Source organism: Amblyomma americanum, chromosome 1 (genome assembly GCF_052857255.1).
Source record: "Amblyomma americanum isolate KBUSLIRL-KWMA chromosome 1, ASM5285725v1, whole genome shotgun sequence".
NCBI classification, from domain to species: Eukaryota; Metazoa; Arthropoda; class Arachnida; order Ixodida; family Ixodidae; genus Amblyomma; species Amblyomma americanum.
This window is the reverse complement of record NC_135497.1, coordinates 208,391,953-208,417,984: the sequence shown is the minus strand read 5'-3', so window position 1 is coordinate 208,417,984 and position 26,032 is coordinate 208,391,953. Positions and strand designations below refer to the sequence as shown.

Here is a 26,032-nt window from a genome sequence, read left to right as displayed (position 1 = left end):
TATCATGGATGTCTTCACCCAGTAGCTGACACCAAATGTCTTTCAAAAGCAGTTCAATTTTTGCAACTGGCGCCTAATTCAGTGCGAACTAGACCCGGAATTTCTCCAAAGAGTGCTTTGGACTCTCGAGGCCCGATTTTGCAAAGATATGAATGTCATATTGCACAATTTCTGTTATTGGCAAGATCAGCATACACACTGGCTACGGCAGCACAAGCACCATGTAAGATGGGTACCACATTTTGGGTGTGGTATTTATCAGGGCCGTATTGTTGGTCCTTATATCATGGACGGACACCTTGCTGGAATGAAGTACATCGACTGCGTTTTATAGGGAGTCATTTCTGAATTGCACCAAAGCTGCAACATAATCCGCGCTCGCGATAGGAAGTCCGCCCGCCCTGCAGACGGCGTTTATATAACGTGCTCGTCAACCAATGAACTATAATGTATGTTACTCTATGAATGAGCGTTCCGGCCTATTGATTCAGTTACTAGATGAAATACTCCGCCGGCTGCTATGAATGAGCGTTCCGGCCTATTGATTCAGTTACTAGATGAAATCCTCCGCCGGCTGTAGAGAGGAGGTGTCCGCGTGAACTGCCAAACGTAAGTAGTTTGTTAAAAACGTAAATGCAAAAGCTGATTAAGCAAATATGTAATGAAATAAAAATAAAAAAATGCATGTTTAAGCTTCGTCTTCAAGAGTGGGGCGTGACAGTGTGTTACAGCATCGCCAAGGGGTCCACGGGATGCCATCCCCGTTCGGTGCGACGCCTTGCCCGTTGCACAATTTAAGGAAAAGAAATGACGCCTGTCTTAGATATATCGGTGGACCTCCGAACCGCGCCGTAAGGGACGGAAAATGAAAATTGGTTTTATGGAAAGGAAATGACGCCTGTCTCACATATCTCGGTGGTGGTGGTGGTGGTGAAAACATTTATTACGGATGAATAGGAGGTATGTTTGGATCAGCCCGTAAGGGACCGATCCGTACAAGCACTAGGTGGAGGTCCCTAGTATGGGACCCCAGTGGCGGTTGCAGCCGCCCGGGCGCGCCCGACTAAGGCTTCTTGGGCCTGTAGGTCGTGGCAGCCGAGCAGGGTCGCCTCCCAGTCCTCCCGGGTTGGGTTGGGGATGGGGGAATAGCGGGGTTGGAGGGGCAGGCCCAAACCATGTGATAGGTGTCAGAGGACACTGCACTACAGTGTGGGCAGCTGCCACTAAAGGAGGGGTCAAAATGTTTTAGCGCTGCCGGGCACAGCAATGTATTGGTGAGAAGGCGGAGAAGGAGCCGCTCATCCGCCTTCCTCAGGCCTTTACATTGACTAGGGTAAAGGCGATGACAATTTTGATAATATGTTGTAATATCTTTGAATGTATAGACCGGATTAAAATCGGGTTCCTGATCGGATGGGGAGGAGAAAACAGCCCGGTGAGAGAGCGCGCGGGCGGCTGCGTGTGCTGCCTCGTTTCCTGCCAACCCCTGATGAGCAGGGGCCCATATGAGGTAATGGTGTGCGGGGTCCGTATCCCGTATGCAATTTTGGTATATTCGATAGGCTAGGAAGGGAGTGCAGCCTTGTTCGACGTTCCGACAGGCCCCTCGCGAGTCGGTGATTATGTATTTTGAATTGGAATGTGAGGCCGCGAGAGCAATCGCGACCTCTTCTGCTTGTGTTACACTGCGGGCTCTGAAAGTTAGGCCGTTAACTGTGTTGCTGTTGTGAACTACCGCGGCCGTGTACCATCCCCCGTGGTGAGGGCCGGAGGCGTCCACGTAGTAGACACCTGTTTTGTTGCCATAATATCGGGCTAGCGCTTCCGCTCGTGCCAGGCGCCGACCATTATGGTCTTCGTGTGACATGTTTGCTGGAAGAGGCCGCACGTGGAGGGCACGTCTCCACAGTTCCGGGATGCGAAACCTGTCTTCCATTGGAGGGGTGTGTTGGATATGGAGTCGAGCAAGAAGGCGGCGACCCGACTCCGTTAGCAACAGGCGCGTGTACTGGTTTGTAAGGTGCGCCTCCCGGAGCTCCCGGAAAGTGTTCACCACCCCAAGAGCCATAAGCCGGCTGTTTGAAGTAGTGATGGGGAGGTCAAGGGCACGTTTAACAATTTTGCGAAGGATGACCTCAAGAGCGTCCTCCTCTTGTTTCCGTAGGTGGAGATAAGGAGTCGAATAGAGAATTCGACTAGTTACGAAGGCGTTTGCCAGCCGCAAGGCATCCTTACTTCGTAACCCTCCGCGTTTGTTGGAAACCCGGCGGACCATGCGGCCCACCTGGTCCCCCACCTTACGGAGTTTGGCCAATGTAGTGTCTGGCCGCCTGTGTTTGTGGATGTAGAGTCCGAGTACCCGTATCTCATCACTTTCGCGTATGGGACCGCTCTCAAGAGAGAGAGATATTTTAGTTGTGCACTTCTGTGAGGGGCGGAGGTGCACAAATTCCGATTTTTGAGGGGAACATTGAAGACCGCAGCGGCGGGCGTAGCGGTCTACTATCGTCGCCGCTGTTTGCAGGCTGGTTTCAATGTCTCCTGTGCTGCCCTGTGTGGCCCACAGAGTGATATCATCGGCGTACAGGGCGTGCTGCACGCCGGCGACACCACTCAGCTGGGCCGGCAGGTGCATCATGGCCAGATTAAAGAGCAGCGGGGAAAGTACCGCGCCTTGAGGGGTTCCCCGCGTGCCGAGTAGGTAAGGACCATGGTCTCTATCTTGAATTCGAATGTAGGATTGACGATCCATTAAAAATTGGCTTATGTATTGGAATGTGTTGTGGCCACAGTCGGTGTGACTTAGGTTAGTGAGTATGATCTCATGTGTTACATTGTCAAATGCCCCTTTAAGATCCAGGGCGAGTACTACCCGGTCATTATGGGGGCATTCGAGGGGGTCAAGGACTTCCCGATTGAGTTGCAGGAGGACATCATGTGCGGATCTGTGTGGGCGGAATCCGAACATGGTGCTCGCAAAGACTTGTTTGTGTTGAAGATATGTAGATAGATCAGAAGAGCAAGGTTCCGGGCTAGTTGGTAATGCATTTTAGGGGAGAAACAGCGCAATAAAACACGGAAAAAAACACGTGTGTGTCCGTTCTTCGTGTGTCCGTGTTTTATTGCGCTGTTTCTCCCCTAATATGTAGATAACCGATCCCGCACCATCGTCTCCATTAGTTTGCCCACACATGAGGTGAGAGAGATGGGGCGGAGGTTATCTGTGTCAATTGGTTTGCCAGCTTTAGGAATAAAAGTCACCAAAGCCGTTTTCCATTCGATTGGCAAGGGGGTGTCCCCGCGCCAAATCGCATTGACGTATTCCAGGAGGGACTTGTATGCCAAGTCGGGCAGGTTCGTCAAAAGCTTGACGGTAACCTTATCCCGTCCTGGCGCAGTGCCCCGTTTCATTTTGGCGAGAGCCGCCCGCAGATCATGGAGCTGGAAAGGTTGATCCAGCTCCGTGTTCTCTCTGCCTGCATAAGAGTACGCAGATCCACGGGGGTCTTGGGCTGTACACAGATACTGGTCCCGAAGTTTCTGTGCCAGTTGAGTCGTGTTGCCAGGAAAATGGTGCATGGCTCGCTGCAAATGTTTTTGTGTTTCGGTTCGTGTTTGGGTTGGGTCGAGTAGGGCTCTAAAGAGACGCCAAGTGTTTCGGCTGGACATTTGTCGCGCGGCCGTGTTGCATCTATCTACCCAGTTGGAGTCGGCGAGTTGGGCCGCGTACTCTGCCGCTTTCTGGGTAAGCTCGGCAATTCGAGCTTTAAGCTTTCTGTTGTGTTTCTGGCGTCGCCAACGGCGGACGAGGCTGCGACGGGCTTCCCAGAGGTGTAGAAGGTGGTTATCCACGTCCGTGACCGCCTCTGAGAGCTGGATGTGTGTTTCATGCGAGGAAAGGTGTGCCAGCAGCTGTTGGGACCATGCTGTGTAGCCTTGCGCGGAAATGGGTGTATTATCAAGTGAGTTAAAATTTTGCCTGAATTTCGTCCAATCTGGGATATGGGCTTGTGTTCTGGGACGCTTGAGGGGGCGTGTGCGTAGTGTAGTGTTAATGATGCAGTGGTCGCTACCGAGGGTCTCCTCGGTGTTGAGCCAGTCTGTATGTTGCGAGTGAAGGTCAAGTCCGGACACGTATCCCGTGTCACGGAATTTCCTAGCCGGGTTGGGTGGACAGGGTCCGTGTGGAGGGTGAGGCCCAACGTGGACGCAAGCTCCGCCAGCTTACGCCCGCGTGACTCCTCCTTGCGATACCCCCATTGCTGACTGGGAGCGTTAAAGTCGCCCACAATAAGCAGGGGATCGCGGCCCGCTACTCTTAGCGCGCGGCTAAAGAGGTCCGCAAAAGTCACTCGCTTTAGTTTGGGAGAGCAGTACACGTTGAGTATATATGCAACGGTGGGTCCCTGCGGCGGACTGGTAGGAGGGTCACCATTACATAAGAGTACTCTAGTGGGAGGTCGAGATCCGCTAGATTTGCTGTGTAGTCTTTGTGGACAAGAAGACAAGACGCGGGATCCTGTTGGAACATCGTGTAATTTGAAATTGTGGCGCCCAGGCCTGGCTCTTGGAGGGCAACCACGGCTGGTAAGGACTCCAAATTTTCAAGGTAGAGGCGGAAATTGGCCCGCTTAGTGCGGTCCTTAAAGCCTCTACAGTTCCACTGTGTTATTGAAGTTGACATGGCCGAATTGGAGATGGCGGAATTCCTTTGATTAAGGTGTCTCGCCATGATTTAAAATTCTTGGGGGGGAGGAGGAGGGATTGGCTGCCTCAGAGCCAGCTACTTGCGCCATCAAGGGGGTGATGACGGAAGGAGCGGGGCAGTTGTCCTCATTGTCCGAATCAATAATCAGACGGGTGAATTTTGAAGGGCGGGATACGTCCCTAATGGGTCCCGTCCGACGGAGGAGGCGGGGGTTGTCCGAGATGTGTTTTGAGACCACCGCGGGGACGGCAGATTTGACCTTTGTCAAGATCTGGTCCATGGCGGTCTCGATCATATATCGCAATTTAGAGGTTAAGCGCTCCTCCATCGCAGAGATGGCTGTCACGAGGGCAGGCGAGATCTCCGCGTCGCTCTCCATTGCGTCCGAGTTCTGCGGGCTCGGTGCGGCGGACGCCAATTTTGATTCTAAATTTTGAATTTTGTTGAGCAAAAGCTCATTCTGTGCCCGGAGCACGTCTATCTGTTTTTTGTATTCCGCGTCGAGTGCGGAGACGGTTACGGGGGAGGGTGAGGGATGGGAGGAAGAGGAGGCGATCTCAGCCCAGCTGCTCACCTGTTTGTGGTGTTGAGGCGCTGATGCCCGGGCGTCGGCAGCGCCAATTGTCTTGAGGGCCGGGAAGTGGCCAGTGTCTCTGCCGCTGGGCGGTGGAGGCGCCGTCTTCTTCCCGGGCGCTGGTTTCACCGACGGTGAAGAAGGTGACGATGTCTTGTGGTCGGTGCCGTGAGCACCACGCGGCGTTCCGCCACCGGCACCTGGTTTTGAATGACTTGGCTGCTTGCCAGGTGGCTGGTTTTTTGGCACCTCTGGGCGTTTAGCCTTGGGGCCATGCACCTTGAGCTGCCGGAATTTTCCCGTGCAGTCGCGGGAGTTGGTAGCGTGGGCTTGCCCACAGACTGCACAGGACAGACTGCATTCATGCTGCGCCTTGACTCCGTCGACGGTCGGCACCGTTTGGCCACACAGGCCGCACTTTTCATCCGGGCAGGGGCAGGTGTCTGCTCGGTGGCCCACAGTGCCGCACCGCACGCAGGCCGGAATGGTTCTCTTGTACGGACGCACAAGGGTCACCTCAGAGTTGTAATGCACATATCGCGGCACCACTTTTCCCACGAAGGTGAGAGACGCGACGTCGGATTTGCCAAGCTTGCGGATATCGGCAAGCTCTCCAGCACGCCACTGGATCTTGTTTTGGAGGGACTCACTGGTCTCGTGCTTGGCCACGGTGATGACGCCGCGGCACACGTCTCCAGTGAGTTTCAACTGGCCGTACATGGAGAGCTGGCCCTTCGGTGATGTTAGTTGAAAATCCCGCAGAAGCTTGTCCGCGACGTGCGGCTCTCTGGTGCCAGCGACGATCAGGTTTTGCTTCCATGTGGGGAGCAGGCTGAGGGATGCTGCGGCCTTGGCGCCCAGGTAGTCCGCGAACGCTGCTCCCAGCTCGCCATGTTGGTAGACATCCCTGAGAGCGACGGTCACCCGGGGCTTCAGGATGATGACGATGTCTTTTGGATGAAGACGCGGCAGTGGCTTTGGTTTCCAAGAGGGTCCGGTCTTAGACTGGGCCCCTCCGTGAAGCGCTGCAGCGCGCGCAGCAGCGCTGTGCCGTGTTGAGCGGCCTGCCGACGTGGCGTCCGCTTTCTTGGAGGCCGCGTCCCGCTTGCGGGAGCGGCGTTCCATTAGTTTGAAGAGCCTGGGGTTCTCGATGGGCGCAAAATCCGGACTCTCAGGCGTTGGAGCTGAAGGAACCTCGGACCAGGCCATGGCGTCCGGGTCGTAGCCGCGTTGTACTTTTTGGGCAGCCATCTTGACACGGGTGGGCGACTCACTCACGGCCGAGCGTCGGCGTAGGCGTTAGGCCTAGCGCCGTCGCCACGAAACGCAAGTGAGGATCGGCCCTAAAATGCGTAAATGTTGCCCCACCTGTGTGTGAGTGGTGTCCACAGGTAGCTGTCGACTTCGCGAACACAGACGCGGCTGTTGACGGGGTTCCGGCCGAGGAACCGTGGCTCCAGCCAAAAGTTGGTGGAGATGATGCGCTGTATGTCCACTCGCTTCGCGCGCTCACAGCGCCCTCGGTGGTCATCCGAACCGCTGCGTAAGGAAAGGATATTTCCGACATGCGGTGCCAACTACTACGGCGCCGACATTTCGACCGAATGAGGCGTATACGCTGTCGAGTAGAAAGCAAAAAAAAACACAAAATTGCAGAAAAAAAAGTCGAAAATGAAAAATGGAGGGAGAAAGAGGCCACGGAATGGCTTTCGCATTTGCGGTCATAAGGAGACTTAAGAAAAATTGAAAATTGGTTTTTGGGGAAAGGAAATGGCGCAGTATCTGTCTCACATCTCGGCGGACACCTGAACCGCGCCGTAAGGAAAGATATAAAGAAGGATTGAGAGAAGAAAGGAAGAAAAAGGTGCCGTAGTGGAGTTCTCCGGAATAATTATGACCACCTGGGGATCTTTAACGTGCACTGACACCGCACAGCACACGAGCGCCTTTTGAAACGAAAAGCTTCACTACGCCAGCTTTTCGAGCCGTCAGCGGGGCCGCAAGTTTGACCTTGAATGCAGCTAGAGGTGAGTGTGGCCGCAAGTTCCACCTTGAATGTAGGTAGAGGTCAAACCATGAGAAATGACGCCTGTCTCATATATCTCGATGGAAACCCGAACCGCACCCGTTAGGGAAGGAAAATGAAATGAAATTGGGTTTAAGGAAAGAAAATTAATCCTGTCTCACTTATCTCGGTGTGCAACCGAATTGCGAAGTAAGGGAACGAAAAATAAACTTGGTTCAAAAGGGGCTCTGAAACACCTTCTGAAGAGAGCACATCAACTCGCTCAATCACTGCATTGTGTCGTCATGAAAACCACAGCCAAATAATAGTCTTCTACAGCAGCAGAGAACACACAATCACGCGCGACACTTGGCGAGCCCATCCCGGCGACTTTTTCATGCTCGCACCCTACTCCGTCGCTCGCATCTGCGTAGACAAGGTGAGAGATGCATATTGGTTAGATTCTTTGAAACGTCAGGCAGCTACCAAGGCCGAGGCCATAGCCGCGTAGCTCCGGCTGGTCGGGAAGCTCCGCTGCCGGAAGTGGGCCCGGCGGAGGAGCTCCGGCCTTCCAGCGTGAAAAAAGTGACGAGAGGAGAGGGAAAAGAACGAAAATGCTGAAATTCAAATTGTGACTACAGATAACTCAGCTTCTACAAAGTGCATTAAACAAATACTTTCCGGACAACATTTGTGAAGCAGCGTACTTTAACATCCCCGGCATACCGCAACGTTATTAGAGCCCCTTTAAGGGAAGGAAATGACGCCTGTCTCACAGGTGGTAGAAAGAATACCGGAGCTCTTCACTACGGCGCCTCTTTCTTCCTTCACTCCCTCCTTTATCGCTCCTTTAAAGGCCGATTCACACGACGGACCGTTCGCCCGCGGACCGCGCATCACGCGCTCGTGCGCCCCCAAATTGAGACGCACGCTGTCGGCCCGCGGACGGGACAACCAAGGAAGTTCAAGTGCCTCTCCCCTCGCGGGAATTAGCGGCGGCCCGCGAAGATGCGCGCGCTAGCTCTGGCAACCACCGCTCTTGCTAATATTTCGGCTGCCGCATTTCGCTGAGTGACGTTGAGCTGGCGCGCTGTTTTGACAAGCTGCACTGCGTTCGCTACCATGACAAAGCGATCGACTGGGCTAGCAAGACGGCCCATCCCTTATAAAAATGGCTATCACATTTCTTTTGAATTTGTATTAACGTTCTACGTACACTAATAACCGTGTAATTACTTTTACATTCTCTGAACAGTTGTTGATAGAAAGTTGGTTGAAAGTTATTTCTTTGTATATACTCCTGTCAGTAGAAAGTTACTAGAAAATAGTTTTTACATTCTATGGATCTTTGTGAAAAGAAAAGGTAGTGGGACGTTACTTACCTGTATATTATGCGGTCAATAGTAAGTTGCTATAAAATACTGGTGCAGTCCGACACATCGAGAGAAATGAGTGAGAAACTGCATGGGGTTCGAGGTGATTAAATCTCTTGTTCGCATAACCGTGACATCTCACTTGAGTGCCCAGTAAAATCTCTTGCAGCTAGGTAACAATTTCCTTATATCGAAAAGCATCCAGCGTTTTTCGCAGGAATTCATTGGGAATCAAGTCAGGGTATAGAAACGTGTTTTCAAAACTGATGATATTCTATTTTAATAATTTTTTCTTATTGCTTTCTATGCACTGTTGTGAGAAAAATATACTAAAACCGAAAAAACACGTTTGGTCATGCGAATAAAAGCCTAAAATAATCATGTACTATAGCCGAATACTTCAAAGCTATTAAAGCAACCTTGAACACGAAATAAAGATTAGCCATCACATTCTGTTAGCATATTTTGTTAGCATTTGTTGATAGGAAGTTGGTACAATTTTTTTAGTGTTTTCTATGTACTGTTGTCAGTAGAAATATGCTAAAAACCGAAAATTTTTATCATGCGAACAAATGTCTAAGTTAAGTACTGCAGCTTAACAGGACAAAGCACTAAAGCAACCTTTTACACGAAACAAATATTAGCGGTCAGAGTCTCTTAGCCGAGCGTATTCTATTAATATTTGTTGATAGGAAGTGATACAATTTTCGTACTGCTTTCTATACACTACTGTCAATAGAAATATACTAGAAAAAAATTGCTTTTGAGGAAAGGGAATGACGCAGTAACTGGCTCATATATCTCGGTGGACACCCGAACCCGCCGTACGGGAAGGGATAAAGGAGAGAGTGAACGAAGAAAGGAAGAAAGAGGTGCCGTTGTGGAGGCCTCCGGAGCAATTTCGAACCCCTGGAGGTCACTGACGCCACACGGACGCCTTTTGCGTTTCAAAGCGACAGAGGAGCTTCGAGTATCGAAAAAGCTGTAAGAGCTTCGGTCCCGTAATCTAGAATGTGAGCAGGAACAGCTTTGAGCACAGCTGAAGCACCGGCGCAGTGCGTCTTCTGCATTTCCAATAGCATATCCTTAAATGAAAACACGGTACGAAGGAATCTGGCGAGGAAAAATGCGGTGATAATTTTATTTTCTATTTTCCCGTACTGCAATGACTTTGAGAAAACCGGGAAATAAATGCGCCGTTTTAAACTAAGTAGACGCGCGAAAGCATGTGATTATTCTTCGCCTCTCCTCACTGGCATCGGCATATGCACACAAACGCGGTTCTCGATCGCTCTTCATCTTCACACCCTCTCTGCTCGGCAGCAGTGGGCGTGACGTCCTCTTCCCATTGGCTACACCTGGCTCGACGCTCCTACGAACTAACCTGATCGAGCTTACCCAAGTCACTCCAAGGCTTCACACATAATCTGTGTGTGTGTGTGTGTGTGTGTGCGTGCGTGCGTGTGTGTGTGTGTGTGTGCGTGCGTGCGTGTGTGTGTATGTGTGTGTGTGTGTGTGTGCGCGCGCGCGCGTGCGTGCGGTTTGGTTTAATTTGTTTCCATGCCCGCACTTCCAACGTGGTAAGCGTTACTTAAATAATGCCTTCCTTTCCCTTGATTCATGATTATACTCACTCCTTCGAATATCAAGAAATACTGTATATTGTGGTGCGGACGTGATGCAGAGCCGAAGACCACGAAAGGCAAAGTCAATAATTAAGGTAGCGAGACTACCAGCGGGCCTCGCTCGAGTAAAAAGCGCGCAAGGCGCTCAATGGCATGATGCACGCGCGCACAAAACAGAGGCGATGCGGCAGCGCGGGCTTGCACTGTTTCCCATGTAGCTCTAAGGCGGCGAGCGGACGCTCGCGTTCTCAAGGTACACTCACGAGGCACGACCGTGGCGGCCGCGTTTCGATGGAGGCGAAACGCAAAAGGCGCACGTGTGCTATTCCGGAGCCCTCCGCTACGGCATTTCTTTCTCAATCCGCCTTTTTCACGACGCGACTGCGCATGCTCCCATCCCCTGGCGGCGATGTCGCGAAACATATTTGAAGGGTCGCGCGCTCCTCTCGAGACCGGCCGTGGAAGTGTAAACAAACCGGCTTCCTACGCGGGTTGTGTTGCTGCAGCCGTCGGGCGTTCAGCGCGACGCATTTGGCGATACCTACGAAATGTGTTGCATACGGCTGCAATGCCCAATATGTAAAGGGAAGCAAACTCGGATTTTTTCGCTTTCCGAGCGCTTCCCGGGACAGCCTTCGACGCGAAGCTTGGATAAAAGCAGTTCGCCGGCTGGACGATCGTGGCCGCCCTTGGGCACCGTCGGGCATGTCGACTGTGCGGGAATCACTTTGTGACAGGTACGGACGAGGTACTGTGGTTAAATGCGTGTGCAGTCTATCACGAAGTATTTTATTCATGGGCAGGAAGGCCTCGAATGTCACCGCTGCACCCAGACTTCGTTCCGACGCTTTTTGCTTTCTCAAGCAAGAAGGCCAAATGGGCAAGTGCTGTGAGCCGCTTTCAACGCGCGATGGAGCGGGCAACGAAAAAGAAGCTACGAGAGCATTCACGCATGGTGCTAAAATTTTGACATAATCTCCTATGGAAATTTCTTTGTTTATGCCACTACACCCTGGCCAATCCCCCCGTGTGTGTATGTGCTATGTATTAAGAGGCAGAAGAAGAAGAAGGTGCGTTATGCGTGTGTTCGAATCATATCCATGATGAAGAGCTCTGCGTGGTATCGCCGGATTGGATCAGTGTGCGCCTCTCGCGCTCGTCTTTATGGACGCGCATGCTTGTATAACATATGCAGCGGTGTGTTGTTGGAAAATACAGTGAAATGCTAGCAAAGCTGCTTTGTTGCGAGTACGCTTGTGCTTTTATAGCTCGTGTAGCTATTCGGCAGCGCTTGAGCACAACGATTTCTTGTGAAAATTGTTGTCCCCAGTTGTTTTCTGTGCTACGGCGTGCACGATGTAGTATCCACCTTTCATGAATGGCAGGCATATACAGCGGAAAACGCCAACCTCACTGATCGGGGATATTTCATTGAACATGTTCCAAATGTAGCCTTCATCTCTGAAGCGGCGGCCCTTGCGCAGCTGGTGTTCGCATCGCATGCCGGATGATCGGATATACTGAAGAATTTGCTCTTAGGTGGGCACTGCAGCCTGCCTCGGACTTCGTACCCAGCCATCAGTCAACCCTAGAAATCCTCCACGTACCAGGCGCTGCCCAGGACACGCCATCGTTGAGAGATTCCAACAAAACGTGCTCCGCAGCGGCACTCAGTCCGGCCGGGTTGGGCGCGCAGTACCCTACCAGTGAGCTTCCAGCGTTGTACGCGAGGTGACAGCACAGGAAAATGAAAAAGGCGGATTCTTTTCCACTCCCTCCTTTATCAATTCCTTACGGCGCGGTTCGGGCTGACGAGCGAGATAAGTGAGACTGTCACTGAGCCATTTGCTTTCCTCAAAACGAATTTTCATTTTCAAGCTGTGCAGAGTACAGCAAGCCACACAATATGCGAAAATTAAAAACCGAAACCACTGAAGCTGGCTAACATCACCATTCCCGATTATGCGACGCAGTTACAGTACAGAGGCTTCTATAGTTACAGCGAAATAACTAAAGCCTTAGAATCAGAAAGATAGTGCCGCCGTGCAGCGACCGCGGCTCTCCGCATGAGCCACATGGCCTGAGCTCAGCTGCGTCGGCTGCGTCGCCTGCAGCTACCTCGCGCCCAGCGTTTCGAAAGCTTTCGTTTGCAGCGCCGCCAGGAACAAGTGGTTGTGAGTAGCCACAATTTTTTTTTAACTACATCACTAATTATCAACTGCCTTCGTAAATAAAACAAAATTTGGCGCCGTTTATTGCACGACGCTTGTAACAAAAATAACGTTACCAGTTTTATTTTAAAGCGTTTAACGTTACGCGACTTTAGCGCCGTCTTTTCGTTCGCCGGTGGTGGGGTTGAGCGCCCCATGCGTGCTATCGGCCGTGTCCTACACTACCTCTTTGAGTACGCTGTAACGCAGTCTTCGTCAAGTCTTCGTGTCGAGTTTTGGCGGTTGTAGCTGTGGTGGCTTTCTTCAGCTTGTTTTTCTTGAATGTGCGGCATCGTTGGTGTTGTGGTAGTGTGACTGCAATCGGAAGCTGACAGATGGCCCCTGCGCTTCGGAAGACGTTCTTACGCGCATGGAGCTCTCAAAAATTGCTCTGACGTACCGCAAACACCACGCCGGAGCAGCCGGCCCCCGACGCCCGATGGAAGAAACGGCTTACCGTGATTGCTGACGAATGTAAGTACTGAAATGTAAAATGACTTTTGTGGTGTGTCGTGGGGATGCATGAGGGTTCTGAATGCATTCAGGCTTGGTCTTTACGTCTTGTTCGCCGTGAGGTGCGAAATGCGAGCACGACACGATCGCTTGCAGAGAGGAGGTGTTTTGACACGCTTGCGCGCCAGCTATGCGGCTTTTAGATTCACCTTCTTGCGCTTTTTGCGTGAGCACCGTTGCGAATAAGTTGTGATAGAATTTGGTTGCACGCTGAGAACTGAGGCGCCGCTTGATTCGTTATTCTGACTGAACGGGAGCAGCGCGTAAAAAAGTAGACCAGTAGAAGGAAAAGTGCTTGTAGCGGGTTGCGTCTTTTGATCCTGCTGCATGAGTGTTTACTCCATATGGAACATTGCCCGTTCTATGTCGCAGTCGAATGAAGTGCTACGTTTCTTAATACCTTTGGTCAACGAAACTACGTTTAAAAATAGCAGAACAATTCTAATGCAGTGCACCTGAGGTAGTGGCACACTGGAAGGTTCTTTGTCGTTATATTTGAATTACGTTCAATATACTGAATGTCATTCCCCATTTTCAGTCTCAAGCGATAAAATTATAACGTAATTCGCGAATAATAGCTCTAAGAAAAATATGACTGGCTTTGTAAGCCATTTTTATGCATACTAATGGATGTATAGGTAATTACTCATTAGCCTCCCCTCCTGAACACATTGGACTGAACCGCTAGAGGCTGTAATGGGATGTTGCTTCTTTGATTATGTTTACGAAAGCATCTCTCTAATTCAGCCTTTCTTCAAATGCGTCCACTGTGAAGGACTGTACAGCTACCCCACCGGTATCATCACGCACCTCCTTTCATCCGTCATTGAGCCAACGCTACCTCAACCTGAGGTTAATGGCATCATCGACCTGCTGGTGCAGCCTATCAGCCATTGATACCGGATATCAAGCATGTCACCTGTAAAAGAATAGGTATGTGTGGGCATCACAGATAGTTGTTTTTTTCTTGTCTGCTTGTAGCCTGACAAAACTCTTCTGGTCCAGGATATATATTTCTCTTTCATTTGTTTCTTATTCATCTTTTGAAAGAGCATCAAGAAGAAAGGAAAAAGGTATTGCGGGCATCATGAGAGCACTGTTCTAATCAAACGCATTGTGTTATAGTATGTAATGGTCTTTTTACAGTTTTTATTCTCATGTTTCTGCTTTGGAATCTTGACCACAGTATAGACCAAATAAAAAAATATATGTGCTTCATGACCTTTCTACAGTAGCCTAAAAGGAGCAATTAAATTTCTTAGCTTTACTTCACCAGTACCTACCTGTTGCAAGGCACGGCAAGATTGAAATGGACCAGTGGTGTGATAACTGGCAGACATAGCAGAAGGGGTAATACATTATTGAATATTAGTGTTCAAATGGAAATGAGAACAGAAAACTGGGCAAGTCGGAATCGATTCATCTTTAAGCAGCGCGAAACAGGACATAGTGGAAGAAAAACGAGATGACACGAGCGCTAAATTTTATTTTTGACGTTCTTCAACAGCTGAGCATGGGGTAGGGAGTAAAACAGATCCTCCACATCCATGCTAAAGGCATAATGTTTCTTGTCCTCCATCTGCGACAGGAAATCAACTACCTCAGTACAGTTTTTTTTTTGAAGTGATGTTTATTGCCTCAGGGCATCGAAACTATAAAGTGAAAGATGAGTAAGATGCCTAAATAAATGAAAAAAGTTGAGCTGATCTGCTGAAATCAAGTGAACGATGGTATGGACCCTGTGTCCATGCAATATATGAATCCGGATTGTCCGGTGAGAGTCCCACTGACGCCAGCTGCCAAATTCTTGTTGGCTTCAGCGCCGGGCAGTCCCACAACAGGTGGTGGATATCCGCCTCACAGACTCTGTTCTTGCAGACTGGGCACCCGGGGCGGGGATATAAATCTTTGAAATGCAGCCACTTGCGTGTCACAGCTGGAGTTAGGGCAACCCCGACCCGTATCCTCTGAAGCGCAACCTCCTCTGCACAGGTAAGACCATGGGGGAGGGTTACCGCACACGGAGGAATTAGAACATGTGTGCGGCGCCGGAGGTGTTCCTTGTTAAAAGAAGGGTGCTGTCATCCAGAGTGAGGACTCAAGGCAAAGACGAGTTTGGGGTCGAGAGGCGGGCCGCAGAATCTGTGCGGCTTTGTGCGCTTAGGAGGTCACGCGGGACCCTCTCAATACAGATGACGATAGATGTCTTGGCAGATTTCTGGAATGCGACTGACTCGTCGTAGCAGGCGTGTGACGCAAAGGGCGTCGATGCGAATGACAATGTGAGCCTGAAACAGCATGCTGCCAAGTGTAACGCTATGATATTACTGCTGGAAAAGGGACATCAGGTTTATGGGTCTTGAACGTATAAAAGAGGTCCAGCACCGTACCTTTTATGTTGTTGATGGTGGCATATAGTCCATCCAGGCTCATTCTTTGTAACATATTTAAGGCTTGCTTCTTGACGGCAGCAGGCCTCAACACCACGAGTATAAAATTCTTTTTCACAGCTTTTTCTTTCTTGGTGAACACATCTGCTGCGAGAAGAGATAATCCCTCTTTGTTCGAAAGGAGAGGCCTCAAGCCTTCAGCTGCCAAGTAGTTGATCAATCCCTTCATACGTCTTGACGCCTTTTTGCCCTTGTAGTTGCAGACGGCTTCAGAGCACTCACTGACACACCTCTGTTTGTCTCCTTCGGGTCTGTCCTTGGACACGTGTCCCAAGGCGTCCCAGGGCTCGTGTCGTCTCGTGTTTCTTCCACTACGTCCTATGTTTCACGCTGCTTGAAGATGAATTTAAGTGGAACACTATGCCTTAGAAGCACAGGTGTGGCTAGCATGAATAATTCGCACCATACAAAATTAGCCTTGCATTACGTGAAACACTGTGAAGCTTATATTGAAGCTGTACAGAAGAAAGGCATTTGTTCAATATGTCATGAGTGTTGCTGGGGTTATTGTTCTTTCAGACTCCCTTTGTCACAACTTACTGCACTGAACAGTTCAATTGCATTTGGAATCTTTTGAACATTTGTTCATTCTTGTTTTTATTCAGACCAACATTCAATTACATGTTGCACTACACTAGCTGAGTGCACGTCAACAATTATTTCCATGACCTTAACCATGCCCCTTGTTTTACTTGAACCGACGCATTTGTCGTTGCCCCCTCCTGAGCCATCAAGTTTTGCTATAAGCTGCGCAAATTATTTCATTCACTTTCAAGAGGCATTGCTGCAATTAGTGGCATGTAATTGCCTAATTACCTGGGTACTCATTTTTATCTTCTTTGGAACACATTTCTTTGTTTACTTGTTTCCCTTATATTGAGCATGCCCCAGCACTGGAGTGATGTGCTGCGGGACAAGAAATGTCAGTCCAGCTGCTCCCTTAGGGGCACTTTGCTGAGGTTTTTCTCACTCGTAGGTCTGTGTGGCTTTACTTACAAGCATTGTATGTGACACAGTGTGTGCCTTAATGTTTTGATTTATTTGCTTTAGAAAGGGCCACTCTGGCACTCCCACAACCTTGCTCACCTGCGTACTATTTGTTCATACATTTTACCCTCACACGCCTGCTATAGCTCCAAATGGTGATCATTATTTACAGAAAGGTAAATAAACTGAACAGTAAGTAAAGTTGAGTTACTTTCTCCTAGCTACTTAGAGACACAAAGGTGTGCAAGTTATATTGTAGTGCGTTTCAGGTACCGCTTTTGAGAGCAAAAGCTGCCTGAAGTTTGGTATATACCAGTCAAGAAACATGAAATAATTTTCACATTTGGTGGTGTGCAAGATATCTTCAAATGACTGGAATGACTAAATATCTCTTTATAGCAGCCCTATTAGGCACAACATGTTAATGCCAATTCCTGTGTATATCAGTCTTCAAATGTGGAGGTAGAGTTGAGCACAGCAGCATGTTATGGCTTTTTCTTGTTCAAGGAAGCATTGCATTTATTTCTATTGTTGTGTCTGCTGCTTGTGCTGTTACTCAGCAACCTTATTAAACCTGCTCTGAATGCTGCGTTTTTGTGCTCATTACTCAGCAACTTTATCAAACCCACTCTGAGTGCTACGTTTTAGTTCCCATTTAGCCGATTTTTGCCTCTCCAAGTTTTGATTATGAAAGAATTCACTATAACTGTATACCTCGAATATGTTTCTTACGCAGTTCTTTTGCCACTGCATTCCGCCATGGAGGAACCTGCCTATTGGTGCTGTTGGTGCGCACATCTCATGGCTAGGATGCTACCTCTTCCTGCTTGTAACGCAGACAAGTAATGACAAGGGGCCTGGCTGATATTGTGGACAAGTGGCACGATGGCACACGAAATAACGGACCAACCAGGTCACTTCAGTATCCTTGTGCTATTATGTTTTTTTAAAATCGCCTCAAAGCTTGATATCTACATCATTGTGAACTTTTAGCATATATTTAGCAGGACTTTCATTCGCTAGTGTTTGCAGCCTTGAATGTCAGTCTTAAGACAGTGTAAGTACTGTTTCACTGTGAGAGATTTTTTAGCTATTTAAAGAGGTAAACAATCACATCCTTAGAAATATGAGTCTAAATGTGCATATTGTAGTGCTGTCAAGTGTTGAAAAAGCATGTAGCTTTGATGCTTGTCAAAGGTAAAAGTCCACATCTAGTTATGGGAAGCTAATCATATGTCTGCAGTTCTTGCTGTGCAGTTCTTGCTGTGCTTCAAGCTCGCTACAGGGTGCTTCACATCTTCCATTTTGTCACGAGTTCATTTGGCTACCTTGACTGTTCTCGATTGACTGGCATGTCAGGAAGCTAAAAGAGAATCTGCCTTGAATTCTTACTCTTTAAGCAACAGTGCTTCACTGTGTGTGTATGTGTGTGCATGCACAGAGTTTTTCGAAAGGTTTGTTATGTGGCTAATGGAACTTTCATGTTGCAGAAGAAATTATTTCACTTCTCTGTTGCACAGGAAAGTGAGCAGTAATAGCATACACACCTGGTGTTTCAAAGAGAATGAAACAGTTTTCAAAAATATGCTTTTTGGGTTCAAAATATGGCTTTTGCAGCATAGTATTACAAGTGTTGGCAGACACTGCAAAGCCAGTGAATTGTATTTAATAAGCTGGTTAACTAATTTCTGGTAATAAACTTTTAACTATGACAGTTAAGGAACTGGTTGCAATTAGAATTTGTAGCCTGTCATTAGTAGTAGCCATATCAGTGTTTAGAATTTACAAAACGCGATTACCCTCGCCACTGTGGCTCATAAAAATTTGACTGCATCATGCAAAAATACATGCGCTTTTGAAAGCATGCATGCAAAGCAACTGCTCCAGTGCATTACACTAGACGAAAAAGCCAAATTTTGTCGAGCCACAGCACAAAGGGTAATTGTGTTTTCAAAATTCTAAAGACTGATATGGCTATTACTAATGATCGGCTGCAAATTTCTTAATTGCTACTAGATGCCTTACTTTAATAGTTAAAAAGTTTGTTGTTGGGTGATTCCACGAGAGATACTGTCTAAATATTTCTAATTTTTAATTGTTTTGAGTAATATATATATTATGCATATATTTTTCAGCAGCCCAGCAGTGAATTACGTTTTGTTGAAATGCTAATATTTCCGGAGAAAAAGTTTAAAATAAAATAAACGGCCTAGTGGCAAAGGCAGCGTGATTTTCAAGCATAGTTCAATTTCGCAAAGTTGCAATGACGTAAGCATCTGTATAAGAAAGCCGTGATGTATGTGTCGTGCTAAATGTACAGGTGGGAAAGAATATGTTGGGCTTATTTCCGCCATTTTGAAGAAGTTGTTGCTTACTGGGAAAAAATTTTGAAAACAAATCTCAGGCGAGGCTATTTTCATGAATTTTTTTCTGCAGATATAAAGCACATCTTCAAATTTGCAGATTATATAAGCATCGAGGGGCTAGAAAAGTGTACAGACTTTCATTTTTATATAATATAGGGAAGTGCATGAAGTATTGCCTGAAATCTGACATTTTTGACTATAGTAGTGTTTTTACAAATAAAAAAAATCCATCTTCAATTTTTTTTAAAACTCCTGAAAGAAGTCTCTAGAAGGAGGCGAAAAAGAATGCGAAAGAACGTATTGCATTATTTTGCTTCTATGATATCCAAGGTCAAACTTGTAGCTTTTTGAGCATCTGCAGGAGTGCCTAATTGAGGGCGTGGAAGCAGCAAACACGCCCCCGCTGCTCTAAATTTCCCCCAAATCCCAAGACTGAAACATTTTCCATCAAGAGAGAGCATACCTAGTTACTTTTTGTGGACAAACACCGATCTGTGATGTAACCAGGATTCGGTAGCACCGCTACCGTCGAGTACAGGTAACAGAGTTAAGCGCTCCTGCCGATGCTCAAAAAGCTACATGTTTTAACTTGGATGTAATTGTTAGAAACAAAATAATGGAACATGCTCTTTAATATTCTTTTTTACCTCCTTCGGGAGACTGGTTTCAGCAGTTATAAGAAAAATTGGAGATGTTTTTGAAAGCACTATTTTATTCAAAAATGCCAGATTTAGGGCACTACTTCTTTGCACTTCTCTGTATAATACAAAAATTTAAGTCAGTACACTTGTTTAGCACCTGATGCTTATCCACGGTGCAAATTTGAAGATCTGCTTTATATTTCCAGAGGAAAAAATTCTTGAAAATTGCCTCATTTGAAACTTGTCTCCAAAATTTTTTGTAATAAGCGACAACTTCACAATGGTGGAAATAAGCCTGACATACTCTGGTGGAAATAAGCCTGACAATATATCCATCATGGCTTTCATATTTTTTATTCCTGCATCAAGCAAATTCTCGAAATTGAGCTCTATGTAAAAACACTGCCTCTGCCATGACGTCATTTACAGTTTTTTCTGAAATATTTGCATTTTCATGAAACTAAATCCACTCTTGGCCTGCTGAATAATGTGTGCACAGTGCATAACATAATCAAGAATAATTAAAAATTTGAATAGTTTGATCTCTCGTGGAATCAATCTATTAAAAATTAGTTAACCAGCTAACTACTCAACACGATGCGCCAGTTTTCTGGTTACCGCCAACACTGGTAGTACTATATTGAAAAAGCCATATTTTTTCCTCAGAAAACCTATTTTTTTCTTAGAATTGCTTAGTCTTCCCTGAAACTCCTCGTATGTAAGAAAAAAATAACAGGATTTAATCCATGACATCTCAGCTGGAGGACCACCCTTTTTCATGTGTACTACAGCATTTTAAACAAAAGCTGTGTGCTTCGAAAAAGGCCGCTTCTGCGAAAATGTGAATTAAATCCTGTTATGTTTACAATTTCTGCTGACATTTTCTTGCATTGATCAATCAGTTGCCAAGAAATCACCTTTGATATATATATATATATATATATATATATATATATATATATATACGTATATATATATATATATGTGGTGGGATTTCATATTCGTAAGATGAAGCCATTTATACCTCTAAGGCCTACAGACAATAACATTTATTAGTGGTGGACGGGGGATTTGCATAATGGATATAAAATCGCTAGACGGTTCCTGTGTGTCAATCATTGTTAACAAGAGGAAACTGAGGGGCTAGGTCTCTTGCGCCGAAGGGAGTATTCTGTTCCCCTATTCTCTGTAATATATTTTGATGTATGATGCATATCTTGCAGTGCTTGTGTAGGTTAGTGCTTGTGTGCAATAAATGAATGTAATAATTTGTATTTTGCTTCGGTTATTCTTTAAACAGTCTAGGATACAGTTCACAAAATGATTTTGAAGTGCTAAACAATGTTGATCAAAATGCCATACAGTGTAGGTAACACACACATTTCCAGACGTTGATAAGTTGATGGGTGGCAGTTATGCTTTCTTCATACTTGAGTCTTGGATAACGGTGGCCAATTGTCGGAAGACCGTTGATATGGTGTTGGTAGTAAGTGGTCGATAGGAAGTATGTAGAAACTCAATAAGGCAATGACAGGAAGTTTGAAGACTTTCTATGTACTTGAGTCTTTTGAATAACAGTGGCCAATAGCCAGAAGAACCTTGATAGGGTGTTGGTAGACATCATCGGTAAGTGGTCAATAGGAAGCATGTAGAAGGTGTCGATAAGGAGCTGCTAGGAAGTATAAAGACTTTCTATGTACTTGAGTTTTTTCGGATAACGGTGGCCAATTGCCGGAAGACGGTTGAATGGTGGTTAATACAAAGTATATAAACATATAAAATTTTCTATTCAATCTCGATAGGCTGTATTAACATTTGTCTAAAGACTTGCTAAAGAATGTTACTAAAAATTCTTGTAAGGGCAGGCCATTGAGGAATTGGACAAAAGGCCGCACCTGCACCATTCAATCGTGGGTCGTATATGCATTCAAATGCTTTGGATCTATTTTGTCTTCTTTCATGTCTAGTTCTGGGTGCATGTTTTTTGGGAAAGGGGGATCCTAATTGGGCTCCTATTTTCCTTGTTAATTCCCTCCCTTTCTTCTACAATTGGTTGTTGGTTGTTTGGTAAAGGAAATGGTGCAGTATTTGCCTCGCATCTCGGCAGACACCTGAACTGCGCCGTAAGGGAAGTGAAAACAGACGGAGTGAAAGAACAAAGGAAGAAAGAGGTGACGTAGTGGAGGGCTGCAGAATAATTTCGACCATCGGGGCATCTTTAACGTGCACTGACATCACTCAGCACACGGGCGCCTTAGCGTTTCGCCTCCATCGAAACGCAGCCGCCGCGGTTGGGCTCGAACCCGGGAACTCCAGATCAGTAGCCGAGCGCCCTAACCACTCAGCCGCCAACAGCATATGTTTCCTTAAATTGTCCGGGCAAGGTGTCGCGCCGAACGGACAATGGCGTTCCGTGGATTCCTTGGCAACGCTGCAACACGCTGTCGCGTCCTGCTCGTAAAGACGAAGCTTAAGTGTCCTTCAATTATATTTTTACTCATGGAGTGTCCTTGAGCTTTTGCTGCATGCGCCGGTATGCTGCACTGCCCACCCTCAACTAGTCCCTTTCCACCGCTCTCCAAACCCCCTGGATATTTCCGTAAGAGTTCTCCCTGTCTTCTAAGCTTCCGTCACTGCTGTTGAACGCGAAGCATTGTGTTCCCACACGCCGAAGCACTTCGCAAAATATCAGTCAGTGCCGCAGCCAGTCAGTCATGTGCGGCCCGGTGTCTACCGACGCTGCCGCTACCAGGTGTCCGCCACTATTCCAAAGAAATTTCTCGGGAACACAAAAAAGCGTTAAATCGCCTTAAAGCGGGAAGCGAAAAGAGAACACCCAGCAGCGAAGGACCTCTATAACCTGAGCCGATGGCGTCACTTCCCGCTGCCCCGACCGAAAATTGTGAGATTTAAACGACCTCAATTATCAGACAAAGGGCGAGCTCTTCCCAAAAATATGGGAGACGAAGGATTAGTGGCGCCCCTCTGGAGCCCATCGCCTCGCCAGATACCCAGACATGAAGACCGATCTGCCAATTCTCTGTTTACAGTCTTACTGGAATTTTTCTGTAACCTGAATAAATAACAAATGAATATTACAAAGCACCCTATCGCCAGAGAATACCACATGAGCGAAAGAGATGCCATCGCACAGCTTGGAAGCCACACAAACCTCTCTTCTTTACAAGAGCCATTTAGTTTCACAGCCCTGACAACTGTTTGATAAAGGATAAGTCTGTGTGCTCCAGTCTTCTTGCTGTCCTTGCTGCCTGTGCACAGTGCTGACTTCCTGCTCACACGAGTACAGTCAGGGGTTTTGAAGTTATCCCGCATTAGAAGCTTTTTGACAGATTTGGTAATGCGAGTGCAATTAAGTGTGAATCCTAGATACATGTGTAAACACTGCATGAAATAGGCGTTGTGAAACTTATTTTTTGTTAAGTACGTTCTTTGAGCAAATTTGAATACGTTGACGTAAGCGCACAAAAATTTGCCCCAAATTCTGTGGACTATCTCTTCATGCACCTTTTTCATCTATATATGTTTGTGTACCTAAGGCTTCATATTTGTCATTGCACTGGAGACACCAGGAAACACTGTATCTGAAGGCGGTAGAACGGGATACGTACGCCAGTGTATTCCCAGCCTTCTCAAACGTGGCAGACGGGAGCTATTCAGAGGAACGCTAGCATGCTCTAGCTGATAGGCCAGTCGGCGAATCTGGCAAGCAGATATGGAGGAGGTATTGACTTCTGCCATGGCTGCTTTTGAAATAATGGACATTAATGGGACATGCAGAATTTAAATTCAGTTTTATATTCATAGTAAAAACGGAACGTTTACGTTCTTGTTGGCTTAATGATGTTTGCTCGGGAGCCAAAAAAATATCTGCTGCTGAGAAAATAGGATTTAAGGATGGAATCTTTTTTCTGCGGCTCGACTGAAATTCGTGAGGTCAGTTATGAACAGGGGTCCGTGATCAGCTTTGGAGGTGAGTGGCAGTTTGGCCTCACCTCAGAGATATCTGCAGCTTCAGGCATTCACTTGTCAGTATTTTCTTTTGCTTGCTGTGGCCGCGATGCCTGTATATCATTTTTTGGCCTTTGATGACTTATGAAAGATTCGTTTCATTGAGTGCGCCTTCTTAGTCATTAGAACGAAGCAATAAATCGATTCAGACGAACTTCATTCTCTCCTTCCTCTTTATAATGCAGACATGCACCTGTCACCTCTCCACCTTACCTTCAGGACATTCAAATTTTTCTCGAAGTGTCTTTGAAAAGTGTGCAGGAGTGCGCTTTATGAGGAGGCCACGATGGCTCACTGGCCACGGGATTCGGCTGCTCAGCACGAGGTCTCAGGATCGATTCTTCGACGCCGCGGCCGCATTTCCAGGGAAGCGAAATACAAAAATCGCCGTCCCGTGTACTTTGTGATGTCAGGACACGTTAAAAGGCCGCCGCGGTGGCTCTGTGGTCATGGCATTCCGCTGCTGGCCCTAAAGACGCGTGCTCGATCCCGGTCGCGGCGGTCGAATTTCGATGTAGGCGAAATTCAAGAGGCCCGTGTACGGTGCGTTTTCAGTGCGCCCTAAAAAACCTCAGGTGGTCGAAATTTCGGGAGCCCTTCACTACGGCGACTCTCATAGCGTGAGCCGCTTTGGGACGTTAAAACCGTATAAAAGAAAAGCAAAACAAGCACGTTAAAAATCCCTGAAATAACCTGGAGGTTTCCACTGCGGCGTCTCTTCGTCTCTATCTTTCTTGCTTTGACTCGATTCCTCAATCACCGTCTTCATTAACGGCGCAGTTGAGGTGTCCCCTAAGAGGGAAGCAGTTTCGCCGCTTTTAAAATCGCGAAGGTTTGCATTTGTATTTTTGCCCTACGCGCAGAGCTCTGTGAGGGCGTGGTAAGGAACCTGCGCTGGAGTTATCCATATATGGATGCGGCTCGTATATGAACCTTAGCGTCTTAACACAGGGCCTCGTCGATTTACCGGGCTCAGACAGCCCACTGGCTGCCAACCAGTTCGCCCCTGACAGGAAAGCGTATGGCGTTCACAATGTCTGTCGGCCAACGGAACCAGCCAGGCGGCTATCACGGCGACGGATCCCGGAGGGCAGATGCTCTCCGTATAGCTTTGCGTTCTGCTGCGTCTCGTTGCTGCGCACGTGTACGGCAGAAACAGACTGCTTGGGACCGAGAACAATTAACGAACTGAAGTTATTGAGGTCAGCCGCAGACTGCAGAACAGACAGTTGATCATTCTCGCACCCTTATAACATCGGCGACGACAACGTGAGTGTGTGCCTTCAGCGCACCGTGTGCTGCGTAAGCTTCGAGAAATCATCAAAAGCATGTGCCGAGCTATCGCAACCTAACGTCTTCAGTATAGCCACCGCATCGGAGGGAAAAATTGCCAGTGCGTTGCTCATCAAACGAGACGCCGCACTCTCGGATTATCCCGTGTTTGTTTACTGTGCAGTAAGTATGACTGGAATGACCATAGAAGATGGACCCTGCATGCATGGTGACTCACTCTGCTGGGGTCGTTGCGCTTTCTATGTTCATCAACTGCTTCCTCTGGGCTGTAGGCGGAAAAGATTCGGAATACGTTCCGCTCAACTGTAGTCTGTCGCCCGCGCCCGCCTGCAAGGAATGCACGTGTAATCTCGACAAAAGCGATCAGCTGATTTGAGCTTTCATCTAGAACAAGTGGATGTACAGTACTAGCTGCGTATCGTATCTTTAATCCTACAGCTTTATCGCAGAGAACTGGCACGTACCGCGTGGGCTTACGTGTTGATCCGCGATGGGGAAGTTGTCTTTACTTATTCGAACGCGAGCTGATGCGTGCGTAAGGTACTTCTCAGATATTTGAAGTATTTGTGGCAGAAGCCCCGTGCATCAAGCTGTACAGCAGTCGGCGACGACCGGATCGGCATTCGCCTCAAGAGCCGTACGCGACAGCTCTGTGGCCACATATGCGCCCGCACAGATCTCGAGAAGTGTGTTCGTGAGGGGTTATAATAAAGGACAGGTTTCAATCAATCAAGCATTTCTCAAAGAACATCCGCCTTTCCATTGCGCAGAAAGCAACGAAGACCAGGGTCTCGTAACGCGCTCAATCACTCCTTGCCAAGCAACACATGCATGTATGCGCGCGTCTGAGCGCGTACGCGGAGCTGGAATCTGCGGCCGCTTTCGTGAAAGGCCTCGAACGCCATCGCAATATCAGCTCAGTCGGGCGAACGAAATTAATGAATCAGGTATGAAGCGAGCATTCGTGCTTGCCAGGTCGTGAGAAGGTCGAACTGTGGACACTCACGTACGCACAACTTACAAATAAGCGACGATACCTACCGGAAAATGCATTATTGGCGACACAGACGATATGCACCGTGGTCTAGTCGAAACAAGCGCCTGCATCGAGTTTGGGATCCAACAAAACATCGCATGAGGAACCGCGTTCCTTCTAGTCCATACAAATGGCCGCGCGCGCTTCCCGCTACCATACCACTTCTGCGTCGTCTGCTAGTTACCCGAGCACTGCCAAGCTTCCCAGCCAGAGAAAAACGAA

The 26,032-nt window shown here is 47.7% G+C and overlaps 1 protein-coding gene and 1 long non-coding RNA gene across 2 annotated transcripts in view; both read left to right on the top strand.

Moving 5' to 3' along the window:
- Positions 1 to 26,032, top strand: part of LOC144114546 (soluble guanylate cyclase 88E-like) — a 139,797-nt gene that overhangs the window by 13,698 nt on the left and 100,067 nt on the right. The window lies entirely within an intron of this gene.
- On the top strand, positions 12,655 to 18,994 carry LOC144114547 (uncharacterized). Its single transcript, XR_013311050.1, has 3 exons — positions 12,655 to 12,969; positions 13,784 to 13,941; positions 17,182 to 18,994. It is a non-coding gene; the product is annotated as an uncharacterized LOC144114547 (long non-coding RNA).